The sequence below is a fragment of the Macrosteles quadrilineatus genome, unplaced genomic scaffold (genome assembly GCF_028750875.1).
Source record: "Macrosteles quadrilineatus isolate MER2022 unplaced genomic scaffold, UCM_ALF_1.0 Scaffold_1__1_contigs__length_201487025, whole genome shotgun sequence".
In the NCBI taxonomy this organism is placed as follows: domain Eukaryota; kingdom Metazoa; phylum Arthropoda; class Insecta; order Hemiptera; family Cicadellidae; genus Macrosteles; species Macrosteles quadrilineatus.
The window spans coordinates 162,106,715-162,128,455 of record NW_026542594.1 but is presented as its reverse complement, the minus strand read 5'-3'; positions in this window follow the sequence as shown (position 1 = coordinate 162,128,455).

Genomic DNA, 21,741 nt, shown 5'->3' with positions numbered 1-21,741 from the left:
TTTACAAGTAAGTCAAATCCTTACCTGTAATCAAATTTTGTAATTGGGCCTTTTAATTGAAGTTATTTTGTTATTAATATTACACAACAAAATAGTTTCATTCCATGTAAATATTTTTTGGGATATATGTGCTCTAAAAGTAAATTGAATGAATTACAGTTTTTGGGTGTTAGTTTATTTAGTTTGAACTCCAGTTTTTAATATAAATGTAACATTTTGATAAGGACGGGGTTTTGAATATTCAGAAACACTTCTAAGTATTGCAAATATTTATCTCGTCAATATCATATGCTTTTTCCCTAGGGAATTTTAATGGTTGGCAATATTGAAATAAATAGAACATAATAATAAAATATAACTGCACAAAGGCAATGAATGTAGTACCATTAATAAACAACAAATGAAAATACAAACACGTACTTTATGGTTTTATTAGTCTTTTACTGCAATATTAATTTGTTGTTTACTTCGAGTTTTATTTATATTTCCCAGAAATGAAAACTAATAAGGAAATAAACAATGTTGACTGATGAAAATACACCAAAAATGTATGGAATGACTATGTTGAATCATTCACAACACATTTGATATGCGTTTATAAAAGCAATTGACTCGTGCCCAATCCAATGACATCCGCTAATACATATTCGCTCAAAGCTTTAATAAGTACCTTTGAAAAGAGAATTTAACATGAAAACTGTATCAGCGCTTATTGGTAACTGTAGAAACTTATCAAGCAATAATTGAACAAATCAGACTATTGTGTAAGGTTAAAAAATATAAAACAATTTTTAAAGATATATTTTACTCTTTTACGTTATCTTGTATGGTCTTAAAACAGTACTAAAGAAGCCAGCTATACATTTTCAAAAGATCAGTGATTCTTTCCTGGGATTTATTCGATTACCAAATATTCTAGCCCATCATATATTGAAAAACGAAACATTTTGTGTATAAAATAACACAAGCATAGTTAAAGGAAAAAGGAGATAAATATGTGATTTTTATAATTCACTTGTAACAATAAAATACTGCGTGTGTATTTAGTTATTATTGCCAGTGACTCTTCTCGCCACGTTTGACTGGTTAATCTCAGTTCATGACATGTACTGCGAATAATGAATAATGCGAATAATGTTTTGTTTTTTACTTTCTGTTACAGAGTGAAAAGGATTAGCTTAGCTACGTATTTATTTTAAGACATTTAACAAATCAATTGTTTAATAGCCCAAACTTGTAATAGAATGTTTCTTTAATAACAAATATTTACCATAACTAATACATATTCAACTATTTGTTTCAATTACTGTATTTTAGTTTGTTCAATAAATTACCCAATTCATATGGTCGTAAATGGTTTACGTTAAGATTTTACACAACGACATTCATGATTATAAGTTAGAATGCGTTTTTTTACCTACCTAGTGAGACTTAATTATAATTATTGTGTATTTAAAAAGTTATGTCGCGTACAATTACTCATATGCTTTTTAGTATATTTAAGGTTCTCTATTATGATTTTCATCAGCCATTTTCTAATATTAAAGGAATATAGTGATATATTGGTATGTTTGCAAAAGAAACAGGCTGGTTATCAATTAGCTACCTTTTATTTTTCATAAGTAAATTCAATTCAAATAAAATAATGAAAATAAATGTGGGAATGAAGTTTACAAAAAACTCATCAATGATTTCTCTATTTCTAAATTTTGGGAAGGTTTATATGTAGGAAGCTTCTGGGTGTGTACTTTATTAATGCAATCTCTTCAAATCGATCTACTTTCAATACATTTTAATTGATACGTCGATGATGTTATCAACTCTAAGAGCTGCTTAAGATAATACTATCATTTGTATCACATTTAACAAATTCAAGCTGTGTTTTATATCATTCTTAAAATGTATAATCATACATATTGTTAAGAAGTTTAAACAATAACAGAATAGTAAATGCATTATTTATAACAATAATTTATATTTGAAACAAGCAATGCGTTCATTTGAAGGTTGGCAGTTTTTATAAGAACTCGCAGTACCACTCTTAGGGCTATAAACATAAATGGAAGCCCTAAAAATGAAAGTATTTCTGTCTAGTTTTACTTGGGACATAAACTTCAATCTTCTTTCCTTAAAACAGGATTGCAACATTGTAAAAGAGAATTGTACTTGTGCTCTAAACATGAATTACTTTTGTACATTTCGTTCTAGCCATTGAATGAAACCTGCGGCAAATATGTTCCTTTTTTATTATCGTAATTTGGGATATTATCTATTGCAAAGCAAAACATTATCTTATGTAAATAAAATTTCAAAATAATATGAATTGCAATAATACTACCCAGACGTACTGTATCTAGAAAACCGCTATACAAAATATAAATGTAATATCATCCTCTTTATGTCGCTACTGAGTTTGTTTGCTATTATGATGTTTCCAAATTGGAATGGAACTTAGCCGTATTTTAAGTTTTTTTTACTACAAAACAGGTTTTGGATCAAATTGGCTAATTAGTTAATTGTCTTACTTCAAAGTTCTTAAATTAGATGTTTTACGTAAAAAAGAAATAAATAAATATAACATAAATACAGCTATTGAATGTAGCTAGCTCGACACGAATCAGATTTGGTTGAAGTTGCTATACAGCATCGTTACAAGCAAAACCTACATTTTATAAAGTGTCATTGGTATAATGTAAACCTAAACATGATGATTGTCTGTAATAGATTGGCAAACCGGTCTTCATCTTCAGGTAAAGGTTTGATATGTTATAATGACTATGAACTAATGCTACATAACTTTAAAATTAGCTATAACCATTTGGTAAGATAAACCTATCATTGTAACTTAATCAAAATCAAACATGGCAGTATTTTACACTACTCAACTGTTGTGTTTTAAATTGTTTTTTTTTGCTGTAAATTTGAAGTGACTAAAATTAATATTTTTTACGAAAGCAAAACACTAACAACTTCGTACTACGATTCAAAAGAGCTTTATTTTATTTACTGTTGCTAATTTATCGGTTGGTTTAAAACATTTCAAGATGGTGTTACTTAAAAGATCAATTTAATAGGGTCTTTGTTTTAGAGCTAATACAATAAGCTATTTATAATGTGCAGTAAGTGTTTTTATGTACTGTAGGCTACATAAAATTTACAACTGAAAAATAATTAGTTGTCATTTGTTCCTTATATAGACGTGTTCAACAATACTTTACCTGATGTTGGAGTTACATATTTTTATTACAGTTTTGTATACTTATTTAAAAATATTTTTTATCATTCCCTGATAATGTTTGTTGTCGTAAATAGATAGAGTAAAACCTGTGAATATCAAAAGCAATATTTCAAGGCACCCTTTCGTCTTAAAAAACAATGCTTGAATTTATATACTTGAAATTACTTTACTTTAAACTCTTACGTACATAACTAACTTATTATTTGAAAAAATATACAAAGTTGATGTAACCGAAGAAAATACTTCAGAGGGGACGTTTACTTTGAATATTTATTATAGTCCCAGCCAGGAGGTTGAATAAACGGGTAACTTGAGGTTATATTCAAACTTTGACCTCCGTTTTTATTTTACACATCCTGGAAACATGTGCCATCGGTTTATGTTTTCTGTGAATCAATAGACTTCAACGTGTTACAGATTAATAGTCATTTAAATTATTTTGTATTTCACAATATGTTAATTTGTTTTGGTTTTGTTGGTGTAATGACTCAAAAACTTGTTGTATAGCTATATTACGGTTTTAATTATGTTCCTAAAATATATTTGTACAGTTTGAACACCATAGGGGTGATTAGGATGTTAAAAATTTAAAATGTCATTAATTTACCAATATATTAGTCTGTTTCTAGCAAATAAATAAATGCTGTCATAAATAGAGAACCTACATGAATACGTATCACTGACTGTACATATCGTTGAATCACTGTTTTGTGGCAAAGCATAGTTTTATCCTACTGCAACAAAGTTTATAGTACATGGCCTTCAGTAAAAATGAATTTCACTGTAGCAAAAGGGAAATGAATGAATGAAGCATGATTTAGTGCTGTAGCATTAAAGCATTCTTCTTAAGTGACTCTTGATTATATAAAGCACGTCAAATAGGGAACTAGCTTCCCTATTTGTCCCTTATTCTACGCACTGTGTTAAAATAACAGAAGATGGCCTTGTAATTCGTAAGCCTGGAGGGCTGGCATCCGTTACACGAGGACTGGTGCCAAGACGTGCACCCATAGAATGAAAATGAATGAACCACTTACAGAGGAAGCTACCAACTGTCGAACTCATATTTTTCCTCTTAGTTGTTCATGTCATGATAGATAATATAGGATTAAAGATGCTATAGTTTACAATAAGCGTACTTATAAAGTTGTCTTAGTAAAAAGTTCATGTATCATAAATCAGTAATTGACTCCAGTTCTATCACAGCTTTAACTACAGTTGATATGTTATTAATATTTGTAGGTTATTTTGTATTATAATGGCTACATATTTAACATAAGAAAACAACGTTTTCATCAATCTGTCCAGAATGCAGTAGTTTTTAGTTCTTTAAACCTCCCGCAAATTCATCGTTTTCTGGTCCCTTTAAATAGGGAACAGAAAAAAAACTTTTGGTTATGTTTTCGGTTCACTAACGAAAAAGAATTTAAGACAGATATTTTTAAGAAACAAATATGTTAAAATCCATCAATGGTAGGGAAATATGTAAAATTTACACTCACCAGAATCTTAAGGCTCTTAAAAAGTGAGTTGTAGGTAAAGGATTGAGTATTACTATAGTATTATTACCAGGCATAATATTTTGGTAAACATAAATATAGGTAAAAAATATTGAGCTATCTCTGAATCAGAGATACACTAATATTGTATTTCAAGAATTGGATTGCTTTCTGATCATATTCATCGATCCATAACTCTTCATGACCATTTTAGAAAGTACTTTATTATTGATCCTGTTAATCAAGCTTGATTGTATGATAAAAAAAATAACTTTTCTTTACTTAAATATTTAACCATGCAATTTTCCAATAATTGGATATTTATTAATAAGTGCATTTAGATTTATTCATATACACTATAAAAGACCTTACTAGCTGAATAAAAATACTTACTTACTCAAGTCTTTGCTAGTGAAATTTATGTCGTACCAGTAGAGTTAGAGTTTACTTTGAATGTTAGCTGCTCTCAGCCGCCTCAAGTAAAGTAAATGAAGCGTTAACGTAAGTGACTTCACTAGATCGCCTCTTTGCTGAGTGTGTCGGATATTTCTAAGCTATTTCCTTCCTTTACATTGCTGCTTGAAGGAAGTAACTATGGTTAAAGATAAGAAACATCATCGTTATCTTGTTAAACTTGTGTCCTAGCTTAAAGCCTTCAATTAATCAGGTATATATGTTGTGTTTAAGCTGATATTTTGTAGATCAATTATAGAATCAGCAGTCTCATATGAATAACTTAAATTGGCCTGTCCATTAGATTTGCCAACTGTTTCGAAATTATATTAGTTTTTTTTTTTTGTTAAAACATAAATTACAAAACATTTTGGATTGGATAAAAAGGTCCCACATAGTCATTTAAACATACAGGGTGTCCAGGAACTCTCTACCAATATTTTAGGGCATTGCTCCTGGGTAAGAAACATACCTAAATATCATAATTAAATTGTCCGGAAGTCCTTAGTTACTCACACAGCCGCCATTTTGTTTTTTTCAGTTATTAATTTATTTCTAAAGAATGGTTAAACATACGAAATGGAAAATTTGCACAAACATTATAGACAACTAGACAAAGCTACAAAAAAATTATGAAGATTTTTCAAATTCATAAAACAAAATGGCGGCCATTAAAAATGTTGTTTCTTAATCAACTCAAAAACCGTTGATTTTATAAAAATTTTAAATGGCCGGCATTTTGTTTTGTGGATTTGAAAAATCGTCATAATTTTTTTGTAGCTTTGTCTAGTTGTCATAAATTTTTGTGCAAAGTTTCCATTTCGTATGTTTAACCATTCTTTAGAAAAAAATTAATAACTGAAAAAAACAAAATGGTGGCTGTGTGAGTAACCGGACAATTTAAATATGATATTTAGGTATGTTTCTTACCCAGGAGCAATGCCCTAAAATATTGGTAGAGAGTTCCGGGACACCCTGTATAAGAATCGAACATGTTTAAGATGTAGGCAGGTATCAGAGCTGTCACAATAATAGTATATTTCATAACAAGAGTAGAAAGTGAGTCTTTACATATTTGAGACCATGTTTGGAAGTGCGAGATTTATCGAGCACTTCAAATGGTTGAGAATATGTATAGGCCCACTTTTACTCGTGTTTTGAACGTTACTTTTCACTACAGTGACAAAACAGTTGACAAAACATTAAAAACCTTTGTTTGTTCACGTAGGAAAAATACAAAAAAAAACATTACTTTCGCATAGTAAACATTCTTTTGCCATAGTAAACAATGTAATGATGCATTTCCACAGGTGATAAAAATGTTACAAAATCAGTTTATTTTACAGTAGTGTTGTAAAAACAATTTTAAATATGTATTTGTTGATGACCCGTAACTTTTATATTTTTTCAATACAACGTTTTATAACGTTTAAGTTGGATTTTACTATTTAACTAAAAGTAAAGTTTTAAAAAATAGATATAAATTCGTAGGGATGAAATAAAAAATGGTTTTAGGCCTACGCAATGTTCAGACAAAATTGTATTTGATTTATATACATTAAGGTAATTACTATATGACTAAATGGTAAAGACTTAGTAAAAAGTGAATTATCCGAATTTAAAAGATATTCAGTTTTATTATAGTTTGTGTACATATACATACAACTTCAAACAAAGGACATATACATAGTTATAATTATTTTACGTTTGTGCTTCAATGAAATTATTCTATTTTTTCCATTTCTTTAATTTTATAGTTAATGCCATCAGAAGCCAAAAGCGCAACGCTAACGAATCCGCTCTAATTGAACACTTTGCTGATTGAGAAACTAATTACATTGGATCGTTCTACCACAAAACAACATTTGAGACGTAAGCCTTAAATTCGCTTCAAACATTTTACATTCAACTAAATAATTGTAAAAGTACTAAAATATCTGTTAAATTGGTTCAAAAATTTTAAAAACATATATTTGTAGCAAAAAGTGTTTTTAGTTAGTTATTTACATGGTTGCATATGCAAAATTAAATACATTTTGTCAGGAAAAAATGATTTGATCAATGGCAAGACAGAGTTCATGCCAAAGTCTGGGTATGAACTTTACTTTACATTTCACCTTTAGAATTAGCCTACAGAATGTAGAGGATTTCAAAGGGCCCCATTGATTATTTTAAAGATGAATACATTGTTAAAGTTGTATTTTTTTAGGTTTCATATTTTGTTAAACATTTATTGTTGTTTTTGTTGTTGTTGTTGCTGTTGTGTTATACATTGTTCAACGTTTGTGTTATCATGGTGTTTTTAAATTCACGGCGTTGCAGATTAGTCCAAAATGAAGAGATTGAGGTTAGATTTACTATCAATATTCAATATCAATATCAATTACTATCAATAAGAATGGGGAGAAATGCATTTCAATACCTATGGGTTAATGTTGAAATGTACATTTGCAGCAAAAAAAAAATGTGTTACAGTTGTTTTATCAATCTGTGTCGAATATGAACTAATACAAAGTTATGATTAAAAATTAATTTGGTATGAATATCTTTTTTCAGCATTTAAAACTCGAAACAAAGGTTCGTACAATAGATATCAATATAAATTGTTTGTAATTTAGAAACGATAAATAAATAGATTTGGATTTATTAACTAAACATATAAAAATAGCGACTTATTCAACGGGACTGCTAACGAGATTAGTTTAAAAACTTCAAAGCCGTCCTCTATGTAATTTTTACAATAATTCCGATGGGCAAATCACGAAGAAGTTTTCATTTAAATCCCACCATCCTTAATAATATTTTTTACGTACTGGTACAAACTGATTATTTTTTTTAATACCAGTAAGCATTTCCAACAACAATTAAAACACTTATTCTATTATATTTGCACGCTTAAGTTTAAGTTCCATTTAAATTTTAGTGGCATACAAAGAAAACTTTTCGCCATGTACAAAACTAATGAACCAAGAAAACACCTTAACACAAATTATTGTTGGTAAACTGAATATAACGGCCATGATAAGGCGCACTATCCGATTCCTTCCATACAATATAAAATCGTCCTTTGGATGATGCCGAAATGTTGCCATCCCGTTACACCAACTTTCATGGCCCATTTCTGTTCAGCTTAATCTTTTATAAGATTTCGATTGTAAAACTTACATTAAATCGTAGAAGTAGGCAATACAGTTAAGAGAAAATGACGCTTGATTGTAAATAAAAGGGACATTCAAATACGATTGTCGTAACCCTTATTTAAGTACTAAACTGGAGTAATTCTAAGAATAATAATCTTATCTCCTATTCAGTACTCGAGAAACTCAACTTACAAAACACATTTAAAATAGAGATAAACGTAGATAAATATTAGATTGTTAATGCCTTTTTCCAGCATTGTAAATCCGTTACTCTTAAGTTTTACTATAATTACTTATGGTTGCACAATCATCGGTCAGAAATTTTATAACTTAGATCAGACCTGTTTAAAGAAAACTTGTTTAATGAAATAATGCGTAAAATTTTAATATCATGTTATAATGCGTAATATTCTTTTATATTTTTTAACCGACTTCCCCACTACTAAACAAAAGGAGGAGGTTCTCAATTTGTTTGTGGCGATGTTTTTTTTTTTCTATGTATGTTCACCAATTTCTCTGTGATTCTTTTACCGATCGGTCTGGTTCCACCACCAAAATAACCAGGAGAGTTTCTATTTGGTACCTTATATATTATGTTTAAGTATAACATTTGTTTCGGTGAAAAATTCTGAAAACCTTAAATATTCAACATTTATTTTGTTTACATTTGTGCAGATTGTTTACATTTGTGCAGAGAAGGCAATAAATAATAATAACATTCCTACAGCTGTTAGTTGAAACCATTTAAATGAAGCTACAGACAATTCTTCATGAAACAGTTGCTTCATATTGAACAATAAACTATTTCTTGCCATGGAGCCTAAATGAATTACATTGAGAAAAATGCATTTTTTTTGTTACTATAAAAATTGACAAATAAAGGTGTATTGTGACAACCAAAGCATTCGTAAAACAGGTCTAAATATAAATCAAATGCAATTATTCCTTACACGACCTAAGAAGTGTGACAGTGCATAATCGTCAATTGTCTTAAAAGTGTTAAATATTTTAATTACTAAACATGCATTTGCAGATGTGGAATGTTTATTGATATTCTCTACCCAGTTACTATATCATATCAATACTATTATGCCTGCTTCGGAAAGTCCTAGAGGAAGATGATTTGCAATTTCGACTAGGCTATATCTTGAGCAAACAAAACCCCCTACATGACTTACACCACTTTTTGCTGAACCAATCTTTCATATAATATTTTCCAAAGGTACTATACAAAAGGTACTATGGTGTTAACGACCAATTTTCCACTTTTGAGAGATTTTTTAGTGCTGGTAGCTGAGGAATAACTTTCATATTGTTCCAAAAGGCTTGAGACGTTACTGTATTTCTTTTTATAATGTAGAAGTACACCGATTGCAGGACACGATTATGTCTGAAATTTCAATGTATCTAGAAAAGACAATTAGTTTTTTACTTACTCTTTCTTAAGGAATATCTAAAAATGTTTATTTTCATACCTATTGATTATGTAACCAGAACAGGTGACTCAAGCAGTTTTAAAATAATGATTGTTCTGTGGAAATTTTGATTGTTTCAAACAGTTTTGCTTATCAAAAATCCTCAAGTAATTAATATATAAAAAATTATACAGTCACTAAAAATCATGAAATAATTTATTTTTGTAAAAAAATACAACCGACTTCAAACGCTCTAAAAAGAATGAAATAATTTCATTAAAGTAAACTTTTGTATTAGGCAAGCTCACGTATTTCAAGTCGGCGCGGCTCAAACTGCAAATATGATTGAAATTAAATATTGTGTGTGTATTTTGAAAATCAATAAATTGTAGCTGGATAACATAAATATATAAAAAACATACTGAACTGTTTTGTTTATATATTAAAGGAAATATTTTCTTGTATTTTATGTTTACTTCAGAATAAATGCATTATGAAAATAACACACACAAATGTGCTATATGAATAGGCAAATAATTTAGTTTGATATTGTGATAGGGAAAAGAAGCTAGTTTAGTATTAAAACGTTACTTTTCCAAGTTAGAAACATTTAAATGCGTTATAATCTTTTTAAAGATACTCGTTAATACCACTATAATGCCGATCTCTGATTACGGTAATAAAATAACACTTACCGGTAACGCATAACTATGAAAAAGACATGCAGATTAACACCTTTAGTTATAGATAGTCACCTGCAATATGGACACCCTCTTTCAATTTTGTATCAAAAATCATCATAGAGCCGCGCCGACTTAAAATACGTGAGCTTGCCTAATACAAAAGTTTACTTTAATGAAATTATTTCATTCTTTTTAGAGCGTTTGAAGTCGGTTGTATTTTTTTACAAAAATAAATTATTATAATAATGCTTTAACTTACTCCCCTGTGATTACTTTATCTTCTAACGTCAGATTATCTACTGTGTTGATTCCAAGAACCAGATATTCACACTTTTCTACAATCATTAATAGACAACATAACTTATTACAAATTGAACAAGCCACTTTCTTAGAGTCACACCCCCATACGCGCACACTTCCTCTGCCGATCCCTTAAATTGCCAAGAAGGTGAAGATTAAACAATGTTGATGATAAACCAAACCCTTTCCGCACTCAGGCCCTTTAGCCACTTGTAACATTCAGTCAAATCATTTCTACCTTAACTGTCGCTGTATTCTAAGTGTACAGTTTTTTGCCATAAGGATAAAAATGTTACTGTATTAATAATCCTAAGCTAACATCCTAAGCTGTTTCCATATAGCTGCAATAGGGCCATTGTTATACGCCTCTTATAAGGGCTACATGAGTATATTTACCTTACATAAATCTTCTTTCTACCACATGTTTCAGGGCGAATCTATTGTTGACCGTCTTGCTCGGAATCCTGCCAGTTCCTCTCGTTGTTAATTCTTGTTGTATAAGTTTTAAAAATACCAATAAACGAAAACCAGTGACTTAGTACTAATATGTATTGTAGTTTTCAGCTTTTGTCTGACATTAGTATACAACTACACAGTGAAAGAATTTTATGAACATTGGATGTTAAATTTAATGTCCATGGTAGCTAAATACCTGAGTACTAAACAGTTAAAAATTTTCTGAGATTGAAATTTCTAATCTGTATATTAATAGGCAAGCATGTTTCTATAAAACTTTTTTTCTCAGCTCACGTGCATCACAGAAAAAATCTACGAATACTGTTAGAAAGATATTTTCCTGTAGATGTGCAGAATCTCTTTAAAAATGAAACCATACTCAAATATAAGCACAAAAATGAATTTGAAATTAAAAAAAAATTACATGGGCTTTATGGGTTGCCATGCTGGTGACGAAATAACAACGAAATATAAACAGAAAATCAAAACAAATGTAAGAAATTACAATCACAATGTATACTTATAACTTTTTAACTGTATGAAATGCACTGCAAACCACGTTGGCGTGTGTACATCTATATAAATAAAATTAGAGTTTTGTCTGTACATTGCTCAGAGTCATAAAGTTTTAGGTTATATCACGTTTTATACATTAAAGAAGCCGAAACAAGTCTCATCTAAATTTCTGTCTGTCTGTCTTTCTGTAACACTCAAGACGGCATTTTACGCAATCTTCTCCAGGAAAACGAGAGTACCTATCACGATCCAAGCCATTTTAATGTATTCACTGAATTGGCGAGAGTGTCTTTAGCCATTAAAATATGGCCTCACTACTTTGTAAATAAAATTACGGACGTTCAAAAATGAAGTTTTGTGCGATTTTTGTCAAGTTTTCGTCCAATTTTTATCACATAATCATCTATGAAATAACGAACAGCTGTTCGGATCAAGATTATTTTTTCTAGCTGTCACTGATATGTTTACAAATGTTGTTTACAAATACCACAACCATTTCCGATCACATTTTGAAGGCAAATCCTAACCAAGTAAGATTAAAAACGTTTTTCTTACATAACGGATTTAATTAATCGCAAGTGGAATAATATAGTGTAATCGTAAATGAAATTAAATAACTAGGCGTCATCCAGGTCAGGAACCAGATATTCTTTGTGTATAAAATTGTTCTTGAAGTTAGATAACCAGAAAGAAGACCTTGAATCGTTGTAGAATACGGCTGGGAAACTTAAATTTATTAATGATCGTCGCCAATAGCTTACAAAAGGTTTCCACTTATTGACGGCGATTCAATGGTGGTTGTGTAAAGTGTAAAGTAAACAACTGCAGTGGGTGATTAACATAGGTTTACGGTTTATGAATGATGCTAAACTTTTCCAATGTGTCACTTTCTGTTCCTACTCACCGTGTGCTGGACCATACAGCCAATAGGCCCATAGCCCATCTCTTGGGTACTTACGCCTACCCCATTATTCATAACAACCTTTTTGACGACGATCCTTGATACCGGTACTTTTCCCTATAATACACGGCCTCCCTACTTAAGAAATAAAATTACAAACCTCCAAAAACCCAGCATTGTGTGATTTTTGTCACATTTCTTTCTAACCTTAATCAATATACCAATCATTGTTTAGAGAATACGTAATCTATTAAATAACAACAAGCTGTTTATATAAGGGTGTTTTTTTTTTCAAACTGACACCAATAAGTTTAGGCCTAAATTAAAAGTTGTTTACGAATAAAGCAAATAATGGGAAATAACTTTGATTGCCGATAACTTTTTACGAGAAAATTCGAAACCAAGAAATCAATAACCTTGGGACTTGATTAACGCATTTAAATGGACGAATGTACTTTAGTTGCTAACTGTAAACGTTGGTTTTTGGTACTGGTTCTTTTCCTTAGAACCATTGGTAGCAGCAAGAATAATTTTTACGTACCAACACATCACTGTAATTTACAAATTAGTTATCGTTGGTATTGCACCTTATTTATACAGTCCTATTCAGTTTAATTGATGTTTTAACTGTATAAGTTTTGCTTTTTCTGTCTGGATTCCAAAATGTTAGTTTATGCTAAGAAAATGACAACTCAATTAAGTAAAACATTTGTTTAGCAAACCATTGTGAATTGTTTACGATTTACGTTGTTTATGTTTTAATAGTTCGTGGCCTATTTTAGTAATTTGTATTATAAATTACCAATCTAAATCGTCTATAGTACTTCATTTCATATAGGTAGCAGTCATTTCGACATCATTTCGCGTCATCTTCGGTCCAAGCAAATATAGATTGTAATGATAAAATTTGATGACATTTACAAAGATTTCAAATATTAATTTTATATGTACTTTTTTATGCTTAAAACGTAACAAATTCCCTAATTAAGTTATGTATTTTTGTGTGTATGTCTGTTTGTAACGCATTAATGTCCTTATTTCTTAGTGTCACGAAAAGGACGATTTGAGCACCTTTGATAATGAAAATGTCAACCCGAATAAAGTTGTAAGAATATATTACTTACGTCAATCAGCTCATTGAGTCGTGAGTTTCACCTCAGTACATGTTTCGACACATTGTCATCATCAGCTGAGTTAGTACTTGTGAAGGTTTTATTCACCAGATGGCTTCGTCATGTTGAATAAATTAACACGTAACATGTAACACGGATACGACACGACACATATACATTTAACACGTAAAACTTGAAGACATGCAGGCCTGCTTGAACAAAACATACGGTCACGCCGCGGGTCGTCAGACTGACTATTTGTTTATCCAGGCTTATCATTGTTATCTCGGCGGCAGTGGACAGCTGTTTCTTTGGTAGGAATGATAGAGTTGATGATACAAAAAACATTTGGAATTAGCTAACTCAACACACCCATCACAATATCAATGTTTCATAGACAACATTAACAGCTCTATATCTAGAATAATAAGGAACAAGAAGGCAACTATGAGGAAAAAACTCAATCTATTGATAAATAAACAAAAACCCAAAGAAGAAATCCTATTGTTCGATTTTAACTTTTACCCCAGAACAACCAATTTTACTAACATAGTGTTTGACCATGATGAAATGGACGTATTAGGAAAAGGTCTTAACTATAACTTACCCAAATCTGGAAAAAAATGTTATTTTGATGAATTGATCAATGCAGAATGCGCCATAAAAGCTATTCCTGATGAGGATTATAAAACTGTCACTCGACATATCATTTCAAAGAAAATAAACAATAAATATAAAAATAATTCTTACATATCAGCTACGTGAATATTTAGCGTTAAACAATATAAAAAGCAAATTAATCGAAAACAAAGCCATTCTATGCAAAGCAGACAAGGGTAATACTGCAGTCATCATGTACAAAGATGAGTATGTAAACAAGGTTAAACATTTTATAGATAACAATAATATCACAGCTTTGAACAAAGATCCGACTCCTATTTATCAAGAGAGAATCAAAGGTCTTATAAATAAAAGTAAAACACTTCTATCTCCTGCCATTATTAAACGCCTAAAAGAGATGAACCCTCATGCACCAACGCTACGTGGGTTGCCTAAACTCCACAAAGAAGGCGCCCCAATCCGCCCTTTAGTTAATTACATCTCAGCACCAACTTACAAAGCTGCAAAACATCTTGAAAGTATTCTAAAAACTCATATTATTCTTGAAAATAATCACAGCTTGAAAAATACGTATGAACTCATAGACAATATCAAGAATTTTAACATCAAACCCCATCAACTATTGACTTCATTTGACATAGTAAACCTATACACAAATGTACCTATAGATGAAACTCTGACGATTGTGAATAACCACCTAAATTCATCAAATACCCTAGAACCTCAAGCAATAAATGAGTTAATGGAACTTCTAGCTGAGATATTAAAACAAAATTATTTTATGTTTGAAGACAGATTTTACCAACAAACTGACGGTCTAGCCATGGGCTCACCACTATCAGGGTTTCTAGCCAATATCTACCTCGATCATATTGAAAATGAACACATCTTTTCAAATAAAAACAAATATAAGGACAAAATATTGTTCTACTATAGATATGTAGACGACACAATACTGTTATTCAATGGAAACAATAGACAACTGAACCTCCTCCACAACTACCTCAACAAAATAGCCCCAAAACTGAAATTCACCATTGAAATAGAAAATAATAACCAACTCAACTTTCTCGATTTAACCCTGAAAAAGAAGGACACGAAACTTGAATTCAGCATTTACAGAAAACCGACCACAACTGATCAAACAATCCATGCCAGCTCATACCATCCACATTCACAAAAAATGGGTGCCTACAACTCAATGATACATCGTTTGCTAAGTATACCATTAAATAAATCCGATTTTGAATCAGAGGTAACAATAATAAAACATATCGCTAGGGCAAATGGTTATGTTGACAGTTTAGTGGACAGACTTATCACCAAACATAAGAACAAACGAGAAAATAACATTGAAACTTGTCAACTAAACCGTGAAAATAAGGCCAAATATGTATGTATTGAATACAGTCACACCATACAACACACGTTGAACAAATCTATGAAAGATAACAACTTAAGCCTAGTATTCAACACTAAGAATAAAACAAAAAACTTGCTGAATTACAAAACGCCAAATGTAGAAACGAATACTAATAACAAAACTGGTGTCTATAAACTAAAATGTGCTGACTGCCCGAGCATATATATAGGCCAAACTGGTCGCGGGTTTAACACACGTTTTAAAGAACACAGACCCAACCCTAGGACGGACAAACAGAAGTCAGCATTCAGCCAACATATAATCGACTACAACCACTCATTCGGAACAATAGAAAACAGTCTAGAAATACTCCACATTTGTGAAAAAGGCAGAAAATTGGACACGTTAGAAGAATATGAAATCTACAGAGCTCATAAAAATAATGACGCAAAGGAAGTTGTTCTAAACGAAAAACTAAATTTCAGCTCCAACTCAATATTCAACTCTATCATTCCTACCAAAGAAACAGCTGTCCACTGCCGCCGAGATAACAATGATAAGCCTGGATAAACAAATAGTCAGTCTGTCCCCGACCCGCGGCGTGACCGTATGTTTTGTTCAAGCAGGCCTGCATGTCTTCAAGTTTTACGTGTTAAATGTATATGTGTCGTGTCGTATCCGTGTTACATGTTACGTGTTAATTTATTCAACATGACGAAGCCATCTGGTGAATAAAACCTTCACAAGTACTAACTCAGCTGATGATGACAATGTGTCGAAACATGTACTGAGGTGAAACTCATGACTCAATGAGCTGATTGACGTAAGTAATATATTCTTACAATAATATCCACAGCTCAGGGGCTTAACAATGAATCCGAATAAAGTGTTAAATGGTGAGGTTGAGGTAGTACTTTAAATACTTTTAACCATTGTGGAAAGTAACTTTCAACTATAGGCCTACCTTAGGGCTATGACTCATAGATCTCTTTCTCATAGTAGGCCTATAAAGCTTTTTTAGTTTAATCATTGGATTTAACGTATGGATTAGCATATGGGGTGACATGACATTTAATTGCGAAGCGTTTTTTTTTTTTTGCTTAAAACTGTCAGATACTGTATTTGCGAAGGTGTATAATAGTTTTGTCAGCATATCTGAAAATATGCAAACCAACTGCTGTTCTTAATATAAGAAGGTTTCAACTGACTACTTTAATATCCCCGTGCGTAGAACGGGCACACAGCTAGTTAATAATATTTGTTTTGTGGTATTTTCACCAGCTGTATAGCAATCATCATCTAAAATATAAAATCTAAATAATAACATGAACAAATTCAGTTCTCAGTGGGGGTGAGTATGATTTTGCACTGATTGTGTGTTGTGTGATACGTCCAATTATTATATACTTACTTTTTGTTTAGTGAAATTTCAATCAGTTTACTGGATTTGTTTATTATAAACTTAAGTGACTTTCAGGTATCATTCTAAAATGTCTCTACGGCGAACATTAACTGGCCGGGTAGAAAGATAAAACCGTAACTGTCTTTATAATATGAGAGTTAATAAAAAAGATGTATAATACAGACTATAAATATGCGTAAGAGAAGTGTCTCGGGAGCTTTGTGGCTCAGCCATTGGATTTATGAACTTAAGATGCAGATTTTTTCTATGGGAAACACTTCAAGTCCGAAGCCACACAACGTGATACGACGGCATTCACATTATGATGCCGCATAGGCAAAATTGTTTTACAGCCCCTGTACCAAACCTTTTGAACCATGCCCTCGAGCCTGCACCCAGACTAACTAAATGGAAGCGTGATCCATGCGCAGGCCCGAGGAGCGGCTCACAAAACTTTACTTAACAAAATAAGAACCATGGATGGAGGCTCAAGAACAACACGCCATTTGAGAGAATCGAGCTGTAATTAACCATTTAAAAGAATAACACAACAATAATTAACAATAATACATGAATTAAATACTCTCAATTAAACTTTAAAAAAATTTTGATACCCGTTTACCCTACTAACTTACAATTATTTCATTAATCATTTTCAAATAGGCTAAATTTCAAAAATAAATCTTACTAGCTTTTACCTTTCAAAAAACTTTTAAATTAACAAATTACAACAATGATATATATAATGACTCTTTTAATAAATTCATTTCATCTGGTAACTATAGAAACTTTAGGGGCCCCAAATTAGAATTCAATAGAATATTTAATAAAATTATAAAATTAAAAAAAAAACAACAAGTAGCCTAAAGAATTAAAATTTAAAAAGAATAACAATTAATAAACTATGTATAGGCCTATAACAATAATAATTTCAAATAGTCTCTTGGGTTGCTTTTTTTTATAAATAAAATCAAAAAACATAACGACAGTGGGTAACTTGCGGTAGTGCGGTTGGGTTTTGGGCCAGGTCTAGAAGTTCAGCACTGGAGGGGGAACCAAGCAGGGCGGAGAGGGGGCCAAGGTCTACGAGGCAGCCATGTGTAACAAATTTCCTCCGCCAAGGTCGAAACGGTCCAGTGCATAGTCCTCCTCACGGGCCCCGAAAGGCGCGCGTGGCGCACTTGAACTACTCCATAACCTCGCAGACTAAGCACAAATAAAAAAACTTAATTGACTTTGCATAAAACATGTGCCAAAAGGGCGATGTAAAACGATGGAAAAATGTCTGCGAGGTTAACTAGTTGATTGTCACGCAACCTCTGAAGTGCTTGGCGGTGGGAGTAATAAGAACAAAAACCCACAGCCTTGTTCGGGGTCGTGGAGTGACAACGAAACACTGAACTAGCCTACTATAAAAAAAACACTTGAACCATTGATCATGAGTCGTGACATTCGCCCGGTGGAAATAGTCACGGCTCAACCTCCCTCCCCAAAAGAGGACACTCCTCTCCAAAAGGGACAAACAGACAAGCCTCTCCCCCACTTCCTGAAAAGAAATTGACCTGAAAGACAACTCAGGTGTCTGTGGTGGGGAACGCCAAGGGACTTCCAAACTGAGGGGAAAACTCACCCCCAGGGTTTGCTCTGGCCAGAGCTGGAAAATTTTGTGAGGGAAATTCCTTCGCAGAACACAGGGAACAGGAGAAGTGATCAGGTTCTCTGGCCCAGTGCACTTCCCACCCAGACACAAGAGGAAAGAAAATTGCCTACGGAAGAGTTCCGCGGAAGGGCTTGAGATGAGAAATGTGCGCCCTCCGGAACACTTTTCCAGTCCGCGGATCTCCAAGCTCCGCCGTGACAGGCGTCAAAAACCTCAGGATGCGGTGGGGACCTGACCACCGATGACACAACTTTGCAGCTCTCTTGTCCACAGCCGAACTGGCTGGATGAGCTTTACAAAACACCAAATCCCCCACCTGGAAAGGGTTGTCTACTCTACCACGATTGTGCTTCCTCCGGACCAATTCCCTAGCTCTGATCAAGTTTCTCCTGGCCGCTTGCCAAGTTGCCTTGACATCAGCCGCACCAGGAGGTGGCAGAAGGTCGCCAATTCCCCACACATTCGCTAACGGGTTGTTAGGCGGATAGCCTAGAAACAGCTCGAAAGGGACCGCCTTGTGACTCTCATGGTGAGCAGTATTGAAAGCAAACTGAAGCCAAGGGAGTTCCTGATCCCAGGTGGTCTGCTTGTCAGCATGGAAAGCTATGAGAGCGGAGCGAAGATTGCGATTGAACCTTTCAGCATGAGAAGGCTGTGGATAGTAAGGGGAAGTAGTCACATGGCGGATTCCGTGCCCAAAGCACATTCTTTTGAACAGATGGGAAACAAACTGTGTTCCGTTGTCGGAAACAATGGTGGCGGGTATTCCAAAATGTTGGAAGAGGTGTGTTCGAAGTACCTGCACGGTGAGCTGTGCAGTGGCATTCCTTAAGGGAAAAAGCCAACAAAACTTGGAGAAGGCATCCACACAAACAAGTAGGAACTTATTTCCTGACTTGCTACGCGGGAGAGGCCCTACATAGTCAATGAAAACCATCTCCAAAGGTCTTTCCGCCACCTCAGATGACAACAAACCAAACTTAGAGTTTTGAGCGGGCTTGCTCAGTGAGCACGTTTGACAAGAACGCACCCTAGCAGCAAGATCCCGATCCATACCCTTCCAGATGAACATTTCCCTAACCTTCGCAATGGTCTTGTGGATACCTAGATGCCCACCCACAGGAGAAGAATGAAAATACTCAAAGACCATAGGGATTAGAAGACTAGGCAGCACAACTTTAGGTTTACCTCGCTGCCGAGCGCGACAGCAAAGGGCACCCTGGGACAGAAAATATGGGGGGTGGGCTCCCCCATTTTGAAGCTCACCAATGATCTTTGCCAGCTCAGGATCCTTCAGCTGATGGGGAATGAAATCAGAAAAGGCGAGTGGAAACTCCAAGAGCACGGCACAACCCGGTTGCTCTTGGTCAGAAGGAGGATCGTCGGGTGAATGGTACACCCTAGATAGTGTGTCCGCAATCACATTCTGAGTGCCTCGAACGTGTTGCACTTGGAACTTAAGGGACGATATTTGGACAACCCAACGACCAATTTTCCCAAGCTGGCGTGGATGTGCAAGAAGCCACGAGAGTGCCTGGTTGTCGGTTTCCAATAAAAACTCCTTGTGCTCCAAAAAGCGTCTGAATTTATTGACTCCAAACACGACAGCCAAACACTCGAGTTCATACACAGAAGAGCTTTTCTTTTCGCAGGGACTCAAAGTGCGTGAGGCGTACGCAATTGGCTGCCTAACACCATCCACCTCTTGTGACAACACAGCCGCAATTGCGACGGAGGAAGCATCTGTTTGCAAGACAAAGTTTTGATTGAAATCCGGCATTGCCAAAACAGGGGGCTGCATGATAGCCTCCTTGAGAAGATCAAAAGACGTCTGCTGCGCTTCACCCCAGACAAACTTGGCGCCCTTCTTCCGAAGCTCATTGAGAGGAGCCGCCAATTCAGCAACATTGGGTATGAAGCGTCGGTAAAAACCTACCATGCCGATGAACCTAGCAATACCCTTGACATCTCTGGGAGGAGGAAACTCCCTGATAGCCTGGGTTCTAGCGGGGTCGATGCAGACGCCTCTATGAGAGATAAGATGACCAAGGAACGAAATTTCCGGCTTTGCAAAACTAACCTTGTCAGGATTCACGGTAAGGCCAGCCCTATTCAATCTACTCATGACTTCTTCAAGATGAATCAGGTGATCTTCAAAGCTCTCACTGTACACCAAGAGATCGTCGAGGTAATTGAACACAAACTTGAACTTGACATCATGAAAGATGGAATCAAGGAGTCTGGTGAGAGTCTGGGCCCCCACAGCAAGACCCATCGGAACTCTTGTGAACTGATACAAATTCCACGGAACGCAGAAAGCAGTGAGAGGTCGAGACTCAGGTTTCAAAGGAATCTGATGATAGGCCTGATTCAGATCAAAAACAGAAAAATACTTGGCCTTACCGAACCAATCAAAAGCAGAATGCAAATCGGGGAGAGGCACAGAGTCGATTTCAATTTGCGCATTCAATTTGCGATAGTCCAAAACCATTCGGGACTTGCCATTGGGTTTTGGGACGAGAAAAGCTGGACTAGCGTAGCTCGAACGGGAAGGTTCAATGACACCATTTTCCAGAAGTTCGTCAATGATTTTTCTGAGAGTTTCCATTTTGGGTGGAGCTAATTTGTATGGGTGAGAGCGAACGGGACGGGTATCTGTTAGACGAATCTCGTACTCTAACAGGTTAGTGACTCCAAGCTTTGGCGTCAGCACATCTGGGAAACGAGAACACAAGGTTCTGATGGCTTCAGCCTCGCAAGTAGTCAGATGCCCTAACGGATCAATTGTTGGCTTGCTGGGTATCTCAGGCTCGACTACCGCAGCACCACCACCAATTTCATCAGCAAAAGATATTAATACCCGTCTCGCAAATCGGAAAAAACACTGACCTCTGCCTAAATCCAAAATTAGGCCAGTGTGCTTGATAAAATCCGCTCCCAAAATGACAGGGAAACAAAGGTCCTTAGCCACCCAAAAACTCC